Raw genomic sequence first — 25,355 nt, 5'->3', positions numbered from 1 at the left:
ACGTTTTTAGGGAGGGAGTACACACTCCATGGAGAACTGTGGGGTGTCTCACTAAGAAGCTGTCAGAAAGGTTAGAAAAGACTTACTAGAAAGGACTGGGCTTGTGTTAGGTGATTTTAAAGAGGGCTGAAGAAGGTGGGGCTTCACTCTAAATGGGATGCTATCGGGAAGTAGGGTTAATAATTCTACAGTTGAGTGTCTTAAAGGTAATTTAGGTAGGTGGGGGATGTTTGGTCATCTTTGTGGTTTGGACAATGTTCATGTTTTGTCTGTGTTCAGACATGATTGTAGAGTGGTCCTACTTTCGTCTTGATCCATCACGCTCACAGAGTGGCCTTGCTTGATGTGGACGTGCTGTGAAATTTTTGTGCTCTCCAGGAGGAGACCGAGACCTGGCTGACAGTGCCAGACCAGTTGCCTGCTTTAGGGGGTTGCTTTTCTCTTTCTCAGGTCTCCTGAGAAGGGCTCTCCAGGGGAAGAGGTGAGCAAAAAAGAAAGGAGGTCAATCTGACATCTTCCCCACATCTTTGCTTTTCTCTGTTTTGAAGGTTTAGATTCAGTATAGGTTCTGTTGTCTCTGGATCTGAAAAACAAAACTGTCATTAACGAGAACTTTAAGGTTAGTTCTTTTTAATTTTCTCCTAAACCCGTTTTAGAAAACTGGAAGCTGTGAGAAATATTTTGAAACCTTCAAACCAATAGTCCAATAATCTTTAAAAAAGAAAAAAGCATTGAGCAATTAAAAAAATCTCCTCCACCTACAGTGCTAGAGATGTCCCTGCCTGATACTATCCAAATAGTGTGCATGCAATAATGGTCCCACCTATGGCTTCCCAATAGTGATGCAATCCAAAGTCATGTCTGCATCCGGAGCCATCAACGTTTCAGGTTGGTCTCAGAAGCCACAACCTCCTAATAATGTTCATTTCTCCCATAGCCCCATTTTGATCCTATTCAGACATCACTCTGACACACACACGCACACACACAGAAGCAGGCAGTGGTGTCAGGGTAAGGAGGGTTCCCCTGAGCCTCTGAGAGCTAGTGCTCAGTGCGTCTCACTCAGGCCTTGGTAGAGCTGCCTTGACCTCTCTCCTCTACCCCATCCCCCAGCCCTGGCTGCTGCAAGAGCCAAATCCACCCCCAAGAGTGTTCTGATTCTCTTTACACCCTTACTAGGAGTCTCACCCAGCCCACCCCCCTCTTCCTTTAAAGAACATTTCTCAGATTTTAACCCGAGATCATTGAGGGCTCTAGGTAAGGAGTAGCGATGGTCCCCCATATAGACGGTCTGAATATAGTTATTGAATAAATACCTTGAGCACAGCTACTCTTTACACTTGCTGGTATGACTTTAGCTTCTTAGGAGCTCTCATGGAAAGATCTGTGCTCACCTCTTTTCTCTTAGGCTGTTTTCTTCTGCTCTACTTTCTCCATTGACCCTATCCTATCTGTATTCTATCTTCCTGAAATTCTTCAAAATACTTGGTCTGTCCCCCCATGCTTTCTAGCACTGTTTTAATTGCATCCTTTCTGGCTTTAAAAATCTTTTCTTTTATTTCAAAGGTGAAGTCTTAGCTGCCAGATCACAAATTTGAACCAGAAAACTCACAGATTTATTTACTGTTCTGAAACATAAGGATTAAATAGGAACTCTATTTCCAACTATTTCACATTATATATAATAGTAGAGGAAAAACAGATCTTTGCTAAGTTACTAATAACTTTAATAATTACTCTTATTTTAAAAAAAGGAAAAGTCAGAGGTAATTATCAATCTTCAGACACTTTAACAGTTAGCAAGGAAGAGAAATCTGAAGTGTAGGCAAAGGGTCTGGAGTGAGGCTGCCTTCAAGTTGCCTTCTTCAAGCCTTGTCACCACCTCTTAAGTGATTGGCAAGTTGCTTAACCTCTTTGAGCCTTGGTTTCTCATCTGTAAGATAAGAATAATGATAATACCTTCATGTATTATGAGGATTAAATTGACTGATATTTCTAAAGTGCTTAGAAAAATGCCCAACTTATAGCAAACACTCAGTAAATATTTGTTGAATAAACAAATGAAGATACGAGTGAGGGCTGAATAAGCAACACCCCAAAACAGAAATATGTTATTCCCCAGCTGGTATCATAGCTGAGTCCTCTTCTAAGGCCAGCTGCTTGTAAATGATGGGGTAAATAATAAAGTAGTAAATGTTATTGGTATGAGCTCAGTGCTTCATTCTATCACATGGAGGGAGATCACAGATCAGTGGAAACACTGCATGATTGGCTGTGATGATAAGTAAGTCTAAAAATGCTGGTGGTTTTGCTACCCTGAAGGTGTAAGATTCATCTCCCAGGATAGCTAAATAGTTAAGATTTTGGCTTGGGAGTCATGCAGCTTGGGTTTGAGTCACAATTCCTGTTATGGGCTGAATTATGTTCTCCCAGTATCCATATGTTAAAGTCCCAACCCCTAGTACTGTAACTCAGAATGTAAGTGGATTTCAAGATAAGATCTTTAAAGAGGTGATTAAATTAAAATGTAGCCATTAAGGTGGGTCCTAATCCAATTTGAATGGTGTCCTTATAAAAAGAGGAAATTTGGGTTCACAGAGACGGCAGGAGTGCACATGCACAGAGGAAAGGCCATGTGAGGATTCAGCGAGAAGGCGGCCGTCTGCAAGCCAAGGAGAGAGGCCTCAGACAGAAGCAAACTGCTCTCTGTGATCTAGGACTGTGAGAAAGTAAATATCTGTTCTTTTTTTTTTTTTTTTTTTTAATTTATATGGCTGTGCCAGGTCTTAGATGGGGCATGTGCGGGATCTTCATTGAGGCATGCGGGATATTTTAGTTGCGGCATGTGGGATCTAGTTCCCTGACCAGGGATTAAACCCGGGCCCCCTGCATTGGGTGCATGGAGTCTTAACCACTGGACCACCAAGGAAGTCCCAAATATCTGTTCTTTAAGACAGTCTGTGGTATTTTATTATGGCAGCCCTAGCAAAGTAAATACTTCAAGAATATGACCTGTGAAAACTTTGGTGTTTCTTTATCTCTCTGAGCCTCAGTTTTCTCATTTGCAAAATGAGGATATAAATCTATGGGTTAAGTAGCACTTAACCCATAGATTTTGATGATGAAATGAGATTATCATTTAGCACAGATTCTGCCTCACAGTAAGAGCTAAATATATTATTATTGCTATCATTGTAATACCAATGATTATTATTGTTACTAGTGTCTCCAGAGGGACAGTTATCAGGCCCCCTTCCTATCATATTGAAATACACACCCAAAATATTGTATCTCTATGTAAATCACAAGCCTATTTTACAGATGAAGAAACAACTTTCTTTTAAAGATTTTTGGGGTCTGGTAAGAAGGTTTGAATCTTTCAGAAAATAAAGTATGACTAGCAAACACCAAGTAATCCGTTCGAAAAAAGAAAGTTCATTCCAAATGTGAATTTAAATAATGATTAGTTGGTTACTTGATTGGTTGATTGGACATGTTGATCCATTTTGGCTTTGTCCAAATAAGCCTAGGATTGTAAGCCTAGGATTATAGCTGTCGTCGTGAAGGTACCATGTAGCATTTAATCATGAAAATTCTTAACCACAGGAGCACTAAAATGAGTGTATACAGGAAAGCATCGTAAGATGCTTCCTATAAATGCTTCTTTTAGGTGTGACTTAGAAGAGATTGTCAGGGGGCTAGGGAGAGATTGATAGGGTGACAGTCATAATGCCTTGGCTCCAACCCCCAACTCAGGGTCTTCCTTTGTAAAATGGAGCTGGGGATGCCAGGCTTGCATACGCCGTGATCCTTAAAAGAGTCACATGAGGTAACGAATATGAAATTGCTCCATAAAAGGACCCTGAGGTTAAGGTTCTCATTACCGTGATAAGTCATGTTGGTATACATTCCCTTGATATGATGTGATGAGAATAGCACTGTATCTCTGTGGTCTTCCTCCCCAAAACCCATAACCCCAGTCTAACCATGAGAAAAACATCAGACAAACTCAAATTGAGGGACATTTTGCAGGATACCCTACCAGTACTTCTCGAAACCATCAAGGTCATGACAAACAAGCAAAGACTGAGGAACTCTCACAGCCCAGAGGAAATTAATGAGACATGATGAATGAATGTGGTGTCCTCATTGAGATCCTGGAACAGAAAAAGGACAGTGGAAAACTAGTGAAGTCCAAATGAGGTCTAGAGTTTGGTTGGTAGTAATGTAAGATTTTAACAAGAGGGAAAGCAGATGAGGGGTATACAGGAACTGTCTGCACTATCTTTGCAAACTTTACGTAAATCTAAAATTATTATAAAATTTAAAAGTGTATTTTCAAAAAGGAAATTGATATACTAATATAAGAATTTATCTGATTATTTCATTTAATTTGAAAGCAGCTTATAAATTCAAAAGCTCACTTTAGAAATGTCAGGTAAGGGAATTATTATGTGATAATTTGAAGATACTTTTAGAATAGCAGAGTCAATTATTTTTCTGCTGTTGCCCAGGCCTAGAGTCTCTGCTTGATTATCATTGTCATCAAACAATCATCTCATTACTGAAGAGTTCACTGAGTTTACCAAGTCCGGCCTCCTCACTTTGCAAACTGAGGCCCAGAATAGGCAGGTGACTTATTTAAAGTTTATAATAGAGTTAAGAATGGAAAACAAAAGATATTTTTTATTGCACATAAAGTAATAGAAAAATTATGAATATGTATGTGTATATGTATAAATATATATATACACACATAATATATGTTACATACTGCATTATCTATAAAATCTTTCTTTTTAATAGAAATGAGATGTAAAAGCATAGGACGTCCTTATTGAGTCTGTTAGTCTGGTGGGTTTTTTATGGGGGGGGATTGTTTTTGTTTTTTTTTTTGTCTAGACTGTTACGGAAACACATCCAGCTCAGTTAAGGAAGGAAGTTGATAACAAAAACATATCAGTAAAACTGTGTCCCTTTTAGGTGACAGGCCTGCACGACATTGAGGATTTAAAGGTGAGCAGGGTCAGGTCTTTGACCTTGGGGACCTCCCAGCCTGGTCCAGGCAGCAAACACCTAAGCAGCTTTACACTAGCATGTCAGAAGCACGAGGGTAGATGGGAGTCACCTGACCCAACTGTGGGACCAGCTCGCTGGAGCCCGTCTTGGAAGAGTGACCATCTGAGATGCCTTAACAGAGGAGGGAGGAGTTAGCCAAATGGAGAGACAGGGGGAAGGGAGAAGAGAAGAGACCTCTTGTCCTCTGAGGTTGCAAGGAAGGAAGGAAGCATGTGGATTTAGATAAGGCAAAATCTGAAAGGAGACGGGAAGTTGACAGAGATCAGGGTCGAGGACGTGTCGTCACAGTGAAGTAGGGCGTGAGGCCGCCGCGTGCTGACCGTGAGGGGAGGGCGCTGGGTGGGGATCTTTTGGAGTGTGGTAAAGCCTTGGGCCTGTATCTGAGGGAGAAGAGAGTGGACTCTAGTCAAAGGCAAGTAAAGGGTTAATGAACATTCCAAGCTAGCATTAGCACCAACATGCAGGAATATGCAGCTACCTCTGGCGGCCTTCAACTGTCCAGCTGTAGAGAGAGTACAGAGAAAGTAGGTTGTAGCCTTCATCTGGGGTTCAGTTTTCCCAGACAGGGTGAGCAGAGTGTGGGGATCTAAGAGAACCAAGGATGGTGAATATTTGCTGTTCGGACCTCAGCTGTAAAGGTCACGGGCAGGGCAAACAGGGAAAGGAGGAAGTCAGCAGACTGGAAGAAAACAAAGGCGACATGAAAGCCGATGTTCCTGTAAGGATAAGAGAAAGTCACAGTCTCTTAAAACTAAATTTGTTAGAAAAGAAAACCAATCCATGTGTCAAGTTTCTGAGTAAAGAAAGGAGATGTCTGGAGGGTTAAGAGAGGCAGAAGACCTTCAACCCAGATTACATTGACTTTGACAGAGGGTGACACTTAGCTGAAGGCAGAAGCTCGATGGGGTGCCAGGAGAATGCACCTGGGGTGTTGGGATTGTTCAGGGGTACAGAATTGAAGAACAGTAGGGGATAAAAAAAACACCAAGGAGAGGAGATGGAGTGGCGATACCTTTAGTTCAATGACCAAGGATTGCAGAAATGGGAGGAATGGTCAGAATTGATGCTTCTAATATGGCCGGGAAAGAAGCAGCTCCCGGTGAAGGGCTTAGGTACCAAGTGACCTAACTATGTAACTACAGGCAAGTACGTGAATCTAGGCCTCCCTTTCCTCATTCTAAGAGTTCTGCTCTAACAGGCTGTTGGGGCACTGGAGAAGGTAATGCACCTGGACCACAGTAAGTGGTACCTAATAAAGGAGAGCCAACTTTGACTGTGGCTGAGAATCCTAGGTGGTCTGACCAGTCTACGCAAGACCTGCACACAGTGGACAGAGACGTCGTGATGCCCAGGTGCCAGGCAGGCAGAGCTGCAGTGGGAGTCTGATATGACCAAGAGCTTAGGTTTGAAAACCCATAGCAAGAGTTTCATGTTGAAGCCTACTTTGAAATACAAAAAGTAGTGGAGGTTGGTATCCTAAATCATTACTGCAGATGTGTTCTAAAAAAAATTCCCTTTTGGCCCTGATTGCACCCCAGAAGGCTAATCTATCGTTTGTAGGTCAAGAGGAGGCATATACATGGCAGAAAATAAGTAGAGGGAAAAGGCGTTTAATTGAGTAAGGGACAGGAACAAAGAGACCAGGAAAACCTGTATAGAGGCAACATTGTCAAGTGAACTCAATCGAATTCCAAGGCTCTGGGCTCAGATTGTGTTCATGAGCAAGGGCCATTCATGAGATCCATGGGGTCTTTCACTCTCATTATTCCTAACAAGTTGGTTATGTTTATAAAATAGAATCATAACTACATCTGGAACTTTTACACAGAAATTAAGGTTGACGTATGTGCCAGAATGATTTATATTCCCTGATAAGATGGTAAAGATTTACTTTACTTGCACTCTTACAGCTTGGATTATTATTCATACTTTATTTTGCAAATTGGTAGTAACCCAACTGCAGCCAAATCAAGAGTTCACATGCCAAGTTTTGGTCTGAAAAGTTTTTGCATCCAATATATACTTGGCCACAAAAATAAGGAGATTGAATAAGAGAAGAGAAAAGAAAGTGTTTTATGTACTCTGGAGGTCAAAAACAGATGTGAGTAAGGTTCTCACGGAGTGTGGCTAGCTAAGGTCTGGTAACCCCTAATGCATTTCACTGCCCATTTGTAAGTTTCCCCCAATGTTTAACATCAACAGCTATGCAGGAACGTAGTGACTTGCACAAAAATAAAATTTATAGATACGAAAGACAAAGCCAGAAAATTACTCTGTTCTTGGCATTCATCCTTCCTGGGCAAGGAGTTCATATTTTCTTTCGGTCGATGCTATGTTTAATAACGCTATATGATTGGTTAGATTTTGATTGAGCTGAATGTGTTTTGTGTCTTTTGTATGACTCAGTGAAAAAAGAAACATAAAACCTTAGGCTAACTTTAATCAGAGAACTCTGTTTTTTTCTGTGTAATCTGAAGAAGAATCGGGAAAATAGCCCCAGAAGGACTAGTTGTGCCTCTAGTTGGGGAGGAAGGCGAGTAAGGGTTGGTGAGGAAGGCGAGTAAGGGTTGGTGAGGAAGATGGATAACTTAGCCTATTTTCTTCTCTTGCCACAGTGTCTCTGATTTCTTGTTCCCTTTCAAAAAACTCTCTTCTACAAAGACAGCTCCCACGACCTGCAGAATTTGTAAAGAAATTTGCAGAGGAGAGCAGACATGTCTGTATTTCCGAACACAAAGGTCACAGAGGCTGTGGGACACAGCTGCAAAGTTGACGGCTGCTAAATGCAGCAATTAAGGTTGGACATATGTTCCTCACTCTTCCATAGATCTATGTTGCATTTTATAAATTAACAGTAATCTAGACATTCCTTTGGCAGGTCCATAGGGCCCACAGAATTGATTAATTAATAACGAATTCAGAGATGACAACAAGGTATCCACTTGTGTGCCTACTCAGGTCCACTGGTAGTGGCTGCCAGGAATACAAGGCATTAGAAGAATTCTAAAGCTCTTCCCAAGCTCAGTGGTAAAGTGCATCCCTGGTAGACTTTGGATGCTGGCCAGGGCAGTGGGCAGGGAGGGTAGCAGCACATGAGACACCTGGTAACCATCCTTCATTTAACCTAAGGTGTTTGTCATGATAAGAGATAAGACCTGTTTCCTAAGGTCTGGGAATTTTTAATTCAAAATAAACCCACAGTTACAAATGCATATGCGTGTCATGCAGTAATAGTAATACACCCAGTGATGTGATGACACTTTGTAGCTTTAGAAGAGCTTTTACGAGTCATCCCATGAGATTCTAAAGTGATCTCACAGTATAGAAAGGGGATGTATTTTTATCCCCATTGCCAAATGAGGAACTGGATTCCACGGCAGATAATTCATCGTAGTTCATGCAGCTGGTAAGTTAGAGAATTAAGGAAATATTTTGCAGTCATCTGAATATTTTGTAACCACTCAAATTTCTGACTCAAATTAGGAGTCATAGAACTGTGGGAACTCTGGCTAGGATCGTCTGATTCCTAAATTTTGCAACAACAAAAGCTGAACATGACTACACGGGAAACATTTACAATAAATGTGCGTATACATGATTAAGTGACAAGTGGGCGATAGCCAGCCTTTGAAATGCGTGAATGACTATTAGAGTTCTCCAGGAAAAAAAGGATTTATGTATGTACGTATTATGTGTGTATGTATGTATTACTTATAAAGAATTGACTCATGTGCTTATGGAGGCTGGCACGTCCAAAATCTGCAGAGTCCGTGTCCCAGTTGGGGTCTGAAGAATGGCAGCCTGCTGTAGAACCAGGAAGAACAGAGGTTCCACTCTGAAGGCTCTCAAGCAGGAGAATTCTCTCTTTTTTGTAGAAGCGTCAGCCTTTTGTTCTCTGCGTGCCTTCAACTGCTTAGATGAGGCTCATCCACATTATGGAGGGCAGTCTGCTGTACTCAGTCTGCCAATTTAAATGTTCATCTGAACCCAAAACACCTGCACAGAAAAACCCAGAATAATGTTTGACCAAGTATCTGGGCACCCCATGGTCCAATCAAGTTGACACACAAAATTAATCATCACAAGTCCACCTCTTGTCAACTTGTCATCTATATACTTCTCCTTAAGCCATATTTAATCTCCAAATAAGGTAAATAACAATGTCATCCTTATACATAACATGACACAATTGTCCTGTGTACAGCCAAAACACACTAAGCCTTTTGCCAGAAGAGGACGGAAAACCCTTGAGTGATATTTACTCTTCTCACTGATATGTCATAACTTAAGTACTATGAGGGTGGAATGTTATGGACTGAATTGTGTTCCCTCAAAATTTGTATACTGAAGCCCTAAGCTCCAACGTAACTGTGTTTGAAAATAGGGCTTTTAAGAAGGTGATTAGGGTTAAATGAGGTCATAAGGGTAGGGCCTTAATCTGATAGAACAGGTGTCCTTATAAGAAGAGGAAGAGACACCAGAGGTCTCTCGCTCAATCTGTGCATGCACAGAGGAAAGCCCATGTGAAGACGTAACAAGAAGGTGTCCATCCACCAGCCAGGAAGAGAGGCCTCACTAGAAACCAACCCTGCAGACACCTTGATCTTAGACTTTCAGCCTCCAGAACTATGAGAAAATAAATGGCTGTTGTTTAAACCACCCAGTATGTGGTATCTTGTCCTGAGCTGACTAACGTAATGACCACAGCCCTACCTGAGGACGTTTGTTACTATCACAGAAGAGGGAATTTATTCAAAGTATGTCAGTCCAATAATTGTCTGCATGTGCTAATCCATTCTGTTAAACTTCTAGGCTGGGCGTAGACCCAAAATACCCTTCCCGATATTTTGAGGGCTGGATTATAAATTATAAATTGCTGAATCTTCCCATGCTGTTTCAGGGGCAGCATGGCAAAGTTGCTAATAGTAGGGGGATGACTAGAAAAGACAGGAGAAGGTCAGTCCATTTTATGGAAAGCTTACCATATGCTGAGCCTTTGTGACACAATGGGGAAAAGATGCAGGTAGTATTCTAGCGAGTGACCTAGGTTCCAGGGTGGGGCTAGGGGACTTCTTCCTCTGAGTCTTTAGGGTTGTAATGACAAAAGACATTGATTTTAAAAAGTTTATTTGGAGGTTCTAGCAGAAACCCAACTATACATATAGGCTTACCTGGAGGTTACTCCTCCCTCACTGGGGAGAGTGTACGCTTTTTCACTTGTCATCTTTGGCTGTCAGCAGGGCTAGCAGGTGCCAGGGCCTGGTTATCCTGATGTCTTGACATTGTGCTACCTGCTGAGTTGTAGAAGATTTGATTTAGGTCTAAGGAGTTCGCAATCGATGCATGCCTAGAAGATAAACTAGACTAACAAGCACAGTGTCTGGTGTCTCTGTGTATGTGTGTGTTTAATCACACAACTTCTAGGACCCTAATTTGTTGCAAGGCCCCTATATTTGTAAGGAGTTGGTTTTCATTCTTTGGGCAAAACTACTTTTTTGACAAAGTTGAAGAGAGCTCTTGAAATATTTTCAATGTTAATATACCACCTTTATGCTGTAAGTCCTAAAGAAAAGCCAAGCAGAGTGGGGTCTACGGCATCCCTCACTGTTTCAGTTTTTCACTGTACTGCCTTCATAGCTTTTGGAGATGACCTATGAAGCTGTAAATAAAAGCAGCACAATTTTTCTCTGACACTATTTCTAAACTCTCCAGTAGGTGCAATGATAGATTCATTTAATAGATTGGTACAGACTTTCCTTGGGGAAACGAAAGGGTTTCTTGTTTTTTGTTTTCCTTTCTGAGTCAGAAGTTGATAATGCAGAAATATTGCGCAAATACCATGACTACGGCATCTTTTCTTTTTATTGAACAGCAGTTGTGGTTTGAAGAGGAGTAACTTTCTTCAGGAAATTGTGGAGACTTTGCAGCAATGGCTGAAGGCTGTATACTCTCCAAGTTACCTAATGGAATAGGTAAGCTTTATGCCTTTAAAATGAGCCGTGTGTTCCTTTTCTTTGAAGCCTCCAGAACTTTTCAGTTCATAACATTTTGTATTGAGCATGAAATTGACTGCAATTCTTACTGCTGCATTTTTTAAAAGTCCCCAATGTAGGGGGGAAAAAAAGGAATTTTTTAACAAGCCCAAGATCCAACAATTATACCAATGCTGCCTTTGTTTCCCATAGAGCCTTAAGAAAAATCGTATCTCAACACAGCTCCTGCTAAGTTACTAACTCCTATCAAATTGATGCCCTTCTAACAGCAACAACAAATTCCCTGAGATGGGTTGGTAAAATGAGTGATGAATGATGAAACAGTCGGGAGTAGGTTAATAGACAGTGGTACTTTTTATAAGAAACTCAAGATTAAGTTTCAAAAATAGTCTCTTATGAATCAGCCAAATCCAATTTTGAGTCAAGGGCATTCAAGACAAGTTTTACCATTTTCTCAAACTACTAAGAGCTGAAAAATTTAGTCACAGATGAAAATATCCTTAATGGAATAAGCTAAAAAGTGATTACAAGGAATGAAACGTCGGCGTGGCTGGCCACAGAAACCTATCAAGGAATCCTGAGGGCAGAGCTGAGGCTTAGACACGCTGGCACGGAATGTGCCAGCATGTTCCCTTTTCCGCACACCTCCAACTCCCTCTCTATCCCCCTGCCCCTGCCCCACCCCCTCCCAACCCCACGCTGTACAGAGCTGCTGAAACTTGCTCTCCTGACTTCAGAGAGAAAGAGGCTGTTCATTCTTTCTTTTCCACAGCCACCCCCAACTCTGTACATTCCAAACTCGTAGACCTAGCCACGCTCCAGGCTTCTGTGGGACCCCTAAGTCTCAAAGGACTTGAATTTCATCCACAGCAGGGATGTAGCCTGATGCGGCTTGGGGTTGGAGGTCGTGAGTTTAAATTCGGAGACAAAGCGTAGGAGGGCCCCTGAGAGAAATCGCTTACCAAGCTGGATGAAGGACTCTGCCTCTGTGGGTCAGACTCAGGTGAGCAGCCCAAGGAGGGGAGGAAGGAGAGGTCCTGGGTGCCGTGAGGCTGTTGGGTAACTCCCCCAGCCCTGAGTCACCTGTATGCTTTGGGTGAGGTTTACAACCGGCTGTCACGAGGGAGCCAAGCCACTCCACCATGGGACATGCCCTGTAAGCATAGGGGTGAGAAAGGAAAGGCGTTTTCCTGCTGTCTGAAAGAAGAGAACCAGAGAGTCCGAGGCAAGTGGCAGTGAAGCTCTGAGTGCAGTCCTGGCACTTGTGGAGATGATCGTCTGTCTCAAGAGCACTGACCCCCAGACAGGGCGGAGGGAGTATCCGTCATGCCTGACAGCCATGGGCCCTCGGAGACTTGAGGAAAGACTCCTTTGGTGACTTTACTATAAGCTGGAGAGCCACAAGCTGGAGAGACCTGGGAACATTTGAGTTACGTATGACTTAAACCACACTCGATCAAGACTTACTCATGATTCCAGAGCAAACCAAGGCTGGTGTTAAGAATGTAATTTAGACGTTCACTGCTAGCTTGAGGGACCACCTGCTCCCTTTCTCTTTTTTGTTTGTTTTGTCTGGGTTGCTTCAGTTTTCATCAAGAAAGGGCAAAAGTGAGTCTATTTAATTTTTAATTCTACACCTTTTCATAGCAAAAGAGAGACCTCATTTTAAATTCTGCACTCCTAATCAAATACTGTTCCTATGAATTATGACTTGCCTTGAGGTCAGAGCCCACAGTAGCATAAAGGCAGTAGTTGAATTCTGAGAATAGAACATAAGGAGAAAGAGTTGAGGGTTGAGGACTCAGCCTTTGGGGACTCCGCTGTTAGGCATTGGAGGGACCCTATTAGAAGTTAGCGTTCAAAGCCAGTTGCCGCATGTAAAGATCAACCAGCCTAGATATCTACAGTAACTAGTACAGACATTGATTCTTATGTTTACTTAAAATATAGACCAAACTTGATTTATACATACATATATACACGCTTATATAGGTATATATGAATGAGGAATTTGTCTCTATGATTTATATGGATAAGAGATCAATATAGATAGATAGGTAGATAGGTAGATAGATAGATAGATAGGTAGATAGATAGATAGATAGATAGATAGATAGATAGGTAGATAGATAGATAGATAGATAGATAGATATTGGGTTGGCCAAAAAGTTTGTTCAGGTTTTTCCATAAGATGTTACAGAAAAACCCAAGCGAACTTTTTGGCCACCCCAATAGATAGATAGATAATGTGTGTATTCCATAGATGTGTATATATGTGAGGTAACAGCAGGAGACAGGAGAAAAGAAAAATAGGAGAATTTATTCCTTCTTATCCCTTCCTGTGTAACCTCATTTCTGCCAGTGACTGCCTTCTGGGATTACTGCTTCAATCAAATAGACTCTGTTCCGTGGCTCAAATCTTTCTCTGGGCTCCTTGCCCTTGTCCCTACATGCAGGCTTAAAGGAGATAACAGCTTACCAATGTTACCAATCCTTGGGTACTTCAGAATCATCTATTGGCTCCATTAATTCTACCCACACCTCTGTAAACTGTTTTCTCATTAAACTTGCCTGCTTAGACAAAAGTTAACCTTCAAGGATGCCAGATATCCCATGACGAGACCCTGACTGTCAGAGGAGCCGACTTCATGTTGATCTTCCTATTAGGCATCCAAGTGAAGATATAGATAGGCAAGCAAAAATGAGTCTGGAAAAACCTTAAGGCTGGGAAAGTCTGAGCTGGAGAAAATAACATTTAGAAATTTTCAGCCTTTAGATGCAGAGGGGAATAGTTATGACCTCTTGCTCTCTGGGAAGGCAACCATCTCCTCTTGCTGATGCCCACTATCTTGAATTACCATCTTGTTGGATTGAAGGCGGTCCTGGACTGCCCCATCCTCACGCTGAGGAAGGCTGACATCTAGGGTTAAAACCTGAACTAATTACTCTCCTTCTTCTAAGTGTCTGTCAAGACCAATCGCCCCATGCATCACATCACTGCTTATGAACAGAAGCCCAAACCTCCCAGGCATCTACTTTTGCCAGGATTCTCATCTGTGTACTGCTGTGTACATCCCCATAGTATGAACTAATTCTTCTCTCCTTCTCAAAATCTTTTACTTTAAGCAATTTTAGATTCTTAATCATATATTATTTAGTCTGTGACCATAATGGACTATTCAAAAAATGGGTAACATTTGTCCAAGAAGAGCACAAAATAAATTCACTTAAGCCATTTGTTCGTAATTACAGTAGACACAATGCACTACATCACTGAGCAAACTCCAAGGTAAACATTTGGCCATGGAGACAATGAGCCGAATTATATGGATCACTTTTTTTTTTTTTTTTTTTACTGTTTTGGGTTTGCCCCGACATACATGGCCATAGACAGTTAATTGGATCTATAAATACTCCCAGTTAAGTTTAATTATTTCTCTGTGCAGAATCTTAGGTTATATTAACTCTGGTGATCATTTGGGATAATTTTTTTTAATTCCACAGAAGTTTGTTTTGAAAAATTGACCTAGAATATGCTCTGAGAGAAAAAAAGAGAAAAAATAAAAAGAAATGGGATAAAGGACTGAGAAATAAGAGTATGAAAAGATTACTCTGTAAAAAGCCAATATAATTGTAGAAGTATTAAAATCCCTATAGGAGATTTACAGAGCAGTGTGCCCTGGATTAGAATTTGATATCAAATAACTTAACTAAGTCATACAATTTCAGTGCCATTTGTAGTTGAGTTAATAGCATATGTTCCTGGAGGATTACAGCCAATGATTAAGGAAATTAGGTTTTGTTTGAATTTAATTTAGTTATATAAAGCTGCTACTATAATTTACAGCTTTGATATTTAATATTTAATAAGCCAGATCTTAGAAGAATGCTAGATATAGCTGTGTCATTAGTCCTTGAAATATTATTCCCATAAGTCATTTATATTTGCTGGCTGATAAGGATGTTCATCAAGTAGATGGACTCAACACGAGTCCACTGATAAAGCCAATGCAGGTTTACAGTTTGCTGAGTCCCTTGTACGTTTCCACTCCATTTCCCACACCTGTAACTTACTGAATCATCATTTATCTGGCCGGTCAATTGTCATAATAAAGAAACATTGCAGCCTTTCCTTCAGCAGCCAGCTGTGGGAATGACTCAACTCTGCCTTTCTCTCACATTTTACGTATCTGTGGCTTTTAGTCATTAAAAATCACGGGAGTGTCTTTGTAAATATTGCACCCTCAATTTTGTTTTATTATTATTATTATTTTTTAATCAGTCATCAATCTTATACACATCATTGTATACATGTCAATCCCAATCGCCCAATTCAGCACACCACCATCCCAACCCCACCGCGGTTTTCCCCCCTTGGTGTCCATACGTTTGTTCTCTACATCTGTGTCTCTATTTCTGCCTTGCAAACCGGTTCATCTGTATCATTTTTCTAGGTTCCACATGTATGCGCTAATATATGATATTTGTTTTTCTCTTTCTGACTTACTTCACTCTGTATGACAGTCTCTAGATCTATCCACGTCTCTACAAATGACCCAATTTCGTTCCTTTTTATGGCTGAGTAATATTCCATTGTATATATGTACCACCTCTTCTTTATCCATTCGTCTGTCGATGGGCATTTAGGTTGCTTCCATGACCTGGCTATTGTAAATAGTGCTGCAATGAACATTGGGGTGCATGTGTCTTTTTGAATTACGGTTTTCTCTGGGTATATGCCCAGTAGTGGGATTGCTGGATCATATGGCACCCTCAATATTTTTCTTTCTTGTTTTTTTTTTCACTGCTTTGTCACATTTTTTTCCCTATCCATCTCCTTGAGTTTTCCTTCCTTTCTCCTTCATTTTTCTGAAGCTCCGTAGTAATGATTCCGATTTCTTTCCTGCATATATCTATAGCTCTTTGTAGAAATTTAATTTTTCTTTTTTCTCTGATTTATAAAAATTAATCCTAAATTTCTAATCCCATTAGACTAGCTTTTATTTCCTAACATTCCCAATTTTTTCTCCCTAGATAAGAATATTTGTACTATGTAAACTATTTTTTTTTAGTACTTGTGTTTTAAACCGTTTATCTCACTTACTCACTTGCTTTCATTGTCCGTACAACTACTGAGAATCCTCCTTTTGTTCCTCTCACTCTCTTTTACTTCCTGGTTTGGGCTTCCTTCAAAGACAGGTCAAGTCAACCTTTCAGAAAATTCACAAGGCACACTCTCTAACCTCAAAGATTTTAGAGGTCTAAACAGAAGACTTATGCAAGAATATCTCCTTTAACAATTTATTTTATATATATGTACATATACACATACACACTTTAGGTAGGTAGCGAAGTGTAGAAATTAATAAAAATGAAATAAAGTTGGCCAATGCATAAACATGCAAGTTGAAACAGCAGGAGTTTGTTTGAAGGGAATAAAAAACGTGTTAATACAGTCTAAGACACAAGTTTCCTTTGTGCTTTCCTGCCATACCTCTAAAAATTCCAACATGGTGAGTACATTTAATAATAATAATATAATAGTATAGTGAATAAGTGTACGGTTTTCTGGAGCTAGATTGGCTGACTGGCAGTCTTGGCTTCACCATTTAGAGCTGTGTGACTTAGGACAATTACTTAATCTTTCTGTGCCTCAGTTTTCAAATGTGTAAAATGAGGATACCAGTGGTACTCTGTTGACCAAGTTTTTGTGCTAATACATGTAAAATGCTTAGAATCATGCCTCAGACGTAGTAAACTCTCAGTAACTGTTATTGTTATTTACTGTTATTTTTGTTACTGCTACTGTAAAATAAAGCACCGGTTAGTAGAAAATAGCAGATCAAAGTGAACATTAAGAAACAAGCAAGCATCACTGCAGTAATTGGAAAGTCATTTACTTAACCTATATCTTTTCATGTGTGTTTTGCTATATACCTGGAGTTAAAGGTTCTTAGGTACTCTTTGGATTGGTCCCCAAATAACACATATCAAAATCACCAGTACAGTATAACAATCACTCTTCTTAGCTCAAAAGCAACCCCTGTAAGAAGTTGAAGGAAGCCCTGCATCAAGCATATTGGAGATGGGAAGTTTTTTTTTTTTTTTCCTGTACCTATAGCTGCTTCAAATCCTGCAAAGTTTGAAGCTCTGGTGATTGTTTAAAAATTCCAACTCAAAAACTAGAGAAATAGTATGTTTGCACTAATATAAAAGTTAGAGCCATAAAGCAACATCCAGAACTAAATCAAAAGATCCCACAACTCAGATTAGACTTCCCTAATTGATTTGAAGAGAACTCAATGAGTGCTGGCTGTACAGAGGCACTGACCTCCACCCAGTAAGGAAGTTAAGAACAGAGGACAGGGTAACTGGAACAGCAGTTCTAATCCTTCATATGTCATACAAAGGAAGGGAAGGAGAGAGTTTATTATGTTCCAACGAATCATGAAATAAACCAGACCACTCCATGAAAGAAAGAAAATTCAGATTGATCAAGGAGAGAAACAAGGGCACTTCCCATAGCTGTGTTTTTATCTGTTCACAAACTGGACCCCATAGAATACTGGGAAAGGGGGAAAAATCTACATAATGAGTAATACCAAATAAAGCATCTTCAGCTAAAGGAGAAGACAGGCAGAATCTGTAAGACATGAAAGTATAGCAGCAGGGGCTATAAGAAATGTAAGTTTAAGTTATCAAGGGAAGAGAGAAATGGAGTGGTTAATGATGGGCATTCCTGGGAAAATAATGCTAGTTATAAGAAATAAAGCAGAACGAGAGTCAAATCCAGGTCTATTATGAAATTATTTTTAATTACATAAGACTTTTTAAATAGCCTAACAGTTATAAAGTTTTAGAAATTGTCAATACTTCTGAGTCAGAAAATCTGAGTGTGTCACATCTATGCCATTTATTAGCTGCACGATTTGAGCAATCATTAAGCTTGCTGAACTTCATTCCTTCCATAGGAAAATAGAAGTAATAGTATCTACACACTACCACCTTCTAGCATTTTAAGAGTAGTCAAATGAAATTATACTTAGAAACATAAAGCATTATTGGAATGTACATTGTTAATATCACTCAACTTTTGCTCAATTTAAATATTGGTGAGGATATTACTACTTTATCATATTATTATGAACAGCCCTAATTGCTAAAGGGAAAAGACTGTAAAATATATGAAAAAAATATACAACTCCCACACTGATTCAAGCTATATCCCCTGGTACATCAGAATTAAACTTGATCTACTATCCAATGGTATTTCTTCAATAATGATAGTTATCATAATACCCTTTAAGTTTTCTATTCTGTATATGACAGAGGAAAATTCAAGGGTTGGTTAATTTGGTTGTTTAATGACATCAAGATCTGGATTTACCTCGTTCCATTTTCTACTCAAAATATGCATTTTCCAGCCCTGGAAATCCTGGTCCTTTTCTTCCAGATTCCTTTGAGTTTGTTAATATCCTTCTCAAAACTTGGTGCCTGTTCCTGTGACAGACTCCTGCTCACGTAGCCCATACACATCTCCATTCCAATTGCGCCTTCTCTTTGCCAGCAGAGGCCTATTTTGTTCAGATATTGGAGGGTGTAGTAGTAGTTGCTCAAGAAAGGCAGCCCCACCCCCAGGCCCAAGAGGTGAATATTGATTAGTTTAAGTCAATCATGGCAATTTTATTACCCTGCCACCTTCATGTGATGCAATCTTGGCCACTAACATCAAGAGGAAGTCTTCAGGAGAGCCTTTAGAAAAGTCCTCTTCACTCTTTAGAAAAGATCTGAGACCGGGCTTCACCCCTTCCCGCCCGTGGGGTGATGTTTGGATGTGCTGCAGACGACCTGAAATGATGCTAGGAGGAAAGCCAAGATTATTGTAGAACCACCAACCCAGGGCTCCTTTATCATGAAGCCACTGAATTAACAAGTGTTCATTTTTCCATTTTGCAGCCATTTTTATGTAGGGCAATCCATTTTTGTTATTGCCTAAGCCCTGTTTAGGAGTGTAGCACTGTCTTTTGAAGCCCCTGCCCATCCCTTTTGCCCACCTGAGATGATCTGCTTGTAGCCAGCACTCTGATAGTTTTCCACCTCAGGTGCCTGAACCTCTTCTCTTCTTGGAGGTCCTGTGCTAAACGTGGTAGGTGAGGAGGAATTTAAGTCCCTTCCCCCGAGCCTCAATCAATAGGGAATGGGATTTAGTGGAGCTGGGGGGTTAAATCTCCCCCCCTCTGGTAACCCATCTCTGAAATGCATTCCACACGGTTTCTCGAAGGGCTCCAACAGAGTCCAAGTTGCCCACAGCAGAAACCCACTTATTAACTCACCTTTTGCTGGGTTGTCTCCCTTCCTTGTCTCACTTTTTTCTTTTATAGATTTATTTTATTTATTTATTTATTTATGTATTGGCTGCGTTGGGTCTTCCATTGCTGCGCGTGGGCTTTCTGTAGTTGCTGCGAGCGGGGGCTTCTCTTTGTTGCGGTGCGAGGGCTTCTCATTGCGGTGGCTTCTCTTGTTGCGGAGCACAGGCTGTAGGTGCGTGGGCTTCAGTAGCTGTGGCTCACAGGCTCTAGAGCGCAGGCTCAGTAGTTGTGGCGCACGGGCTTAATTGCTCCAGGGCATGTGGGATCTTCCCGGACCAGGGCTCGAACCCGTGTCCCCTGCATTGGCAGGCAGATTCTTAACCACTGCGCCACCAGGGAGGCCCCCTGTCTCACTTTTTTTCCCCCTCAAATTTGCTTTCCTTGACCTTGGGATCACCTTCTAAATAAATCACATGTGTCTAAGACCTTGTCTAGGGTCTGTTTTCGAGGAACCCAAATTAAGACAAGTTGTACATTCTGTTACTTACAGCTGAAAGCTTTCTGTTGCATACGTGCTGGAGCAGTGCTGTCCAACAGCACTCTCTCTCTGTGATGGTGGAAATGTTCCACAGCCGTGCAGTCCAATAGCCATTCGTCACATGTGGCTGCAGTGTGTGTGAAGTGTGGCTGGTGTGCCCGAGGAACTGAATTTTTCATTTCATATCATTTTGATTCATTTAAATAGCCTCATTTTGCTAGTGGTGACCATATTGGACAATTTAGCTCTAGAAGCAGTCCAGTGAGGACCAAATGAATGAAAGAACTGCATCCCTGTTGTTTTAAATGTCAGAATTATATTCCACAATCATATATTTTGCACAGTGAAGATTCGTACTAGGCTAGGCTTTGTGAAGCATACAGAGATGAATAAACATCTGCCTTCTAAAACACAGTCTAGTTAGGAAAACACACACACATAAAATATATTATAAATATATTTATAAACATAAATAAAGCAATATGCATGTTAAAAGTGGCATAAACAAACCACTATGGAAAATAGAAGGATGCACAATTAATTTCTGCTGTGGAAATGTAAGACTACTTCCCTGAGGTAGCATTTGAGCTGAGTCTTGAAGATAAATATACTGTCTTTAGAGAGGGACAGAGGGAGAATTATATTTATAGATGTATAACGATACATAGAAAAGGAGTACCAACAAGAAGAATGAGAATGCAAGTGGTACAATAAAGCGGGGCTGTAGAACAAAATTCTAGGTGAGGTCAAGAGTGCACAGAGCTTTGAATTCCATATTAACACACTTAGATTTTATTGTTCTACGAATGATAGCGAATCATCAATGAGTTTGAGCGTAGGTGGCGATGATGGTGTTGTCGCTGACATAATTGGTTATAGACAGGAATAATTGCAGATATAGAAATCAATTAGAAATTTACAACATTAGTCCGGGCAACAAATGACATTGATGTGAACTTTGTCCGTATCATTGAGAATAAAAACAAGAGGCAGGTAGACGTGGTGAATCCTGACCACAAACTGAAACTAGGCTATGAGGAAGAACAGTTGGAGATGCCCCAAGAAAACACAAGGGAGGACTGGGTTGGAGGGAGAAAGATAATGAATATACTGGGATGAAAGAGATGTTCAGCAGATATTTGTGCAGGCAAATGCTGGGTGTTTGTTGTTAGCTACATCAAAAGAAGCAGATTTAGCAGGAAAAAGAAAGAGAGGAAGCTCTTAACGTTTACTTCGTCACCCAAGGGGGATGCAAAGAGTTTAGAAAACCTAAGTGAAGCAAAGGAAAGAATTGGTCTTTTTTAATGGCCACGTTATACTTTTAGCTAATGTTGAATAAAAGATGGTTGTTTATTTCTGTTAAGTTCCCTTGTTGATTTGGGCTCATTATTCCAGTCTACTGAGTTTATTTTTTGACTAGCAGTCATTGTACAGAAAAGTTACTCAGTTTTTCCAATTGTCTTCTTTTGTATTTTTAGCCTCAAAAAGTTATTTAAGATATAAAAAAATTGAATAAAAGGAAAGGCTAATCATTTCCCTGGAAAAGGAAGCAGTATTGTGAAGCTTGTGCAGTGGACGCTGTGGGTGCACCGCCCATATCCCCATTCAGGATCAAGACTCTCACTTCCAGAGGTTGAGTGTTGACGCCTGACAGCTCATAGCTGAGTCCTTCTCTAAGAACTGGCCTTGGCCTTTGCGCATTAGACCTCCCTCAACCTGTATCTATTGCCTGGTTAATGTAGCCCCTTTGTTTTAATTCTGGTCAATCCGGAAGAATCATCCTAGCCCTGTAGCCTCTGATGGGATCGTCTGGAGCCTCTGTTGTAACTTCATCATAGCTGGACTTCTCCTCTGCAGCCTTCCCTCTCTCACAGGTGTTATTCCCACAAGCATTCTCAATAAACTACCTGCATGCAAATCTCCATCATAATGTCTGTATCCCCAAGGAAACCTACCTAAGGTGAATTTCAAATCAAAATCTCAGTCGGTAATTTTTGACTTGACAAAACCATTTTAGACATCATTTAGAGTATCAGGATCCTTTTTACATTTGAAAAAGAAGATTAATGAGGATGATTGTTTTTAAGTTATGTTAATTTAATCAGCATGGCACTGGTGCAACAATAAAGAGACAAATGAATAGAGGAGAATAGATATCTCAGACACAGATCCTACTACATACAAGAATTTATTATATTATAAAGGCCATTGACATCACAAAAATATGATAAAGATTAATGGCATAACAAACCAAAGAGGAAGGGAAAAATTATTCAATAAATGGCGCTCAGACAACAGGATCGGCAAAATAAATTAATTCTTATATCATGCATTAAAATAAATCCAAGATGGATTAAAAATTTTCAGTTTTACTAATAATCAAGGAAGCAAATTTAAACATCAGTGAGATACAATCTTTTGCTTGTCATATTGGTGGAAAGAGTTTATTGATGAGGGCATGGGGATAAAAGAGTACCTTCATATACTGTTGGTGGGAACCTAAATTGTTACAGCTTTTGAAAGATAGTCTGATATTTACTATGAAAATTTTTAAATATGTATCTTTGATTTAATTCATTCAACTTGTTAATTAAAGAATAAAAAAGTAGTATAAAACATTAAGAATAACATGCATATATGATAAACTTCAGAAATCTTCGTTTTTACAAATTCATATGCTTGTGCACATGTAAAAATATATACAATCACGTAACCACCACCCAAATCAAGATATGAAATGCTTTCAACACTTTAGAAGTTTACCTGGTGTTCTATCCTGGATAATATTTCCTTTCCACTAAGTGACTAGAACCTCTCATGGAGCTTCTGGTCTACTGGCAGAGACAAATATTAAGTAACTAAGTAGACAAATGATTATTAATACTTGGTGTTCATATTATTAGGAAAAATGGAAAGTGCAAAAAGAGAAATACTATTTAGATTGGGGAAACTGTGGGAAGACAAATCAGAAGGTGTAATATTGAACACGAAGGACGAGTAGGAGTTAGTCAGGCATAGACAATAGGGAGGGAAGAGTACCCCAAGGAGAGGGAACAGTATGTGGCTTGAGTTGAGAAAGAGCTCCAAGGACCTGAAAAATAAAAATAGTGCTGTAAGGTGAAAAGAGTCAAAGCAGGAGACTGGAGCAACCGACAGGAGCCAATCCCTGCAGGGCATTTTAAGCTGATTAAAGATGTATATTTTAACCTAATTGTAATGGAAAACCACTCAATGGCTTTGAAGGAAAGCATATTTTTTCAGCGATCATTGTGGGCAACTATGAAGTTAATGGATTGTTGGGAAGATGGAGTGGAAGTTGGGAGACCAATTATTAGGCTGTTGCAAGAGAAGATGATGACTCAGACCAGAAAAGAAAACAAAAAAAAATGGAGAATTCAAAATGTATTTTGAAAGTTGCATCTAGTGAGCTCATTGGCTGATAGGATGAGAAGGATGAGGGCAAAGGAGATTGTAAATTCATGTAAAAGAAAAGCTATGGAGGATAAACATCAAACTGCTGGCTGTTATCTCTGCTTTGGGTTTGGATGAGGGGAGATGTTGGATGAAGACAGATTTTCACTTTTTATTTGGTATACTCCAAACTAAAATGGTAGTGGTGGTGCTGGTGATGGTAGTAGTATTAGTTTAGAGTTATTTAAGTGACCTTGCATTATTACCTGTGATTAATTGCATTGTTTAATGGAAATAAAACAAACAATAAAGGAAATGGCCATTAATTTGATTTCATAAAATACTTTTTATTGTATAAATGAAAGAAAACATAATCCAAATTAAAAGGCAAAAAAAAAAATCTGGAAGCAATGTTATACAAGTATGACAATGGGTTGAGATATTTTCTGTATAAAACGTCAAACAAATTATTAAGGTTTATATAAGGTTTTCCATATTAATCAGCAATTCACAAGAGAAAAAATAGAAATATTTTTTCTAGCTTTATTGAGATATAATTGACATATAGCATATTGATTTGATACATTTATATATTGCAAAATGATTATCACCATAGCGTTAGCTAATACCTGCATCATGTCACATAATTACCATTTCTTTTTTGTGATGGGAACATTTAAGATTTACTCTCTTAGCAAATACCTAATACAGTATTAACTGTAGTCACTATGCTGTACATTTGATCCTCAGAACTCATTTATCTTATAATTGGAAGTTTGTACCCTTTGACCAACATCTTACCTTTTCCTCCACCCCCTAGCCCCTGGTAACTACCACTGTAGTCTCTGTTTCTATGGGTTTTGGCTTTCTTAAAATCTACATATAAGTGATATTATACAGTCTTTTTCTTTCTCTGAATTTTTTCACTTAACATGATGCCCTCAAGGTTCATTCATGTTGTGGCAGATGGTAGGATGTCCTTCTTTCTCATGGCTGGTTAATACTCCATTGTATGTATATATACAACTTCTTTATCCATTTGTCTGTTGACGGGCACTTAGGTTGTTTCTATATCTTGGCGACTGTGAATAATGCTGCAATGAACACAGCAGTATAAATATATCTTTGATATCCTGTTTTCATTTCCTTTGGATATATACTCAGAAGGTGGGTTCCTGGATCATATGGTAGTTCTTTTTAAAATTTTTGAGGAACCACCAATGTACATTCCCACCAACAGGGCAAAAGGGTTTTCTTTTTCCCAATCCTAGACAGTGGCTGTTATCACGACTCTAACAGCGGTGAAGTGATATCTCATTGTGGTTTTAATTTGAATGTCCCAGATGATTAGTGACGTTGAGTATCTTTTCATGTGCCTTTTCATGCACCATGGACCCTGATGTTCGGTGATATGGAGCACATTTTCCTGTACCTGCCATTTGTATGTCTTCTATTCAGTTCCTCCTCTGCCCATTTTAAATCATATTGTTGTCGGGGGGGGGGGTGTTTATTTGTTGTTCTGCTATTGATTTGTGTTGGATCTTTATATATTTTGGGTATTAACCAGACCAGGGGTGAGGGGTCGGAGGGGAGGTGGAGGAATCAGCGAGATGGGTCCCCTCAAGCATCCATGCTGTAAGTGAAACTGTTGTGAGTCTGGTGGTTAGGCAATACTGTATGTAGTCATTACATTCTTCATATTCTTTGACTTAAACTTTTACCTCAGGGACTCCGCTCTAATGAAATGAGCACAAATATGCAGAGATCTTTACGCGTTCCACATAGCCATTATTTATAATGCAACATTAGAAACACTGTAACACAACAGTGGTAAATGGTACCTCCGTGATTATCATATAGTCATTTAACTTTACATGGAGAAATGCCTAAGCTATAATTTTAATTGAAAGCATGTTTTATGTCTTCTTGATGCCTTACTCTTTGATGACCCCTGCCTGTGCAGACCAAACATAGCTTTAGTCCTGTCAGTATCAGCAACCAGATTTTACCTCGGTGTAGCATCTC

At 39.8% G+C, this 25,355-nt stretch overlaps 2 long non-coding RNA genes across 2 annotated transcripts in view; one reads left to right on the top strand and one right to left on the bottom strand.

The window, feature by feature from the left end:
- Nucleotides 1-25,355, bottom strand: part of LOC309643154 — a 353,652-nt gene that overhangs the window by 121,266 nt on the left and 207,031 nt on the right. The window lies entirely within an intron of this gene.
- The window catches only part of LOC309643144, a 133,126-nt gene that overhangs the window by 61,264 nt on the left and 46,507 nt on the right, over nt 1-25,355 (top strand). The window contains exons 2-3 of the long non-coding RNA XR_014253568.1: nt 2,599-2,729; nt 10,952-11,051. This is a non-coding gene — a long non-coding RNA (uncharacterized lncRNA). The remainder of the gene's footprint in view (nt 1-2,598; nt 2,730-10,951; nt 11,052-25,355) is intronic.

The sequence above is a fragment of the Balaenoptera physalus genome (assembly GCF_965194825.1).
Source record: "Balaenoptera physalus genome assembly, chromosome: 14".
Taxonomy (NCBI): domain Eukaryota; kingdom Metazoa; phylum Chordata; class Mammalia; order Artiodactyla; family Balaenopteridae; genus Balaenoptera; species Balaenoptera physalus.
This window is presented reverse-complemented; position numbering and strand designations above follow the sequence as displayed.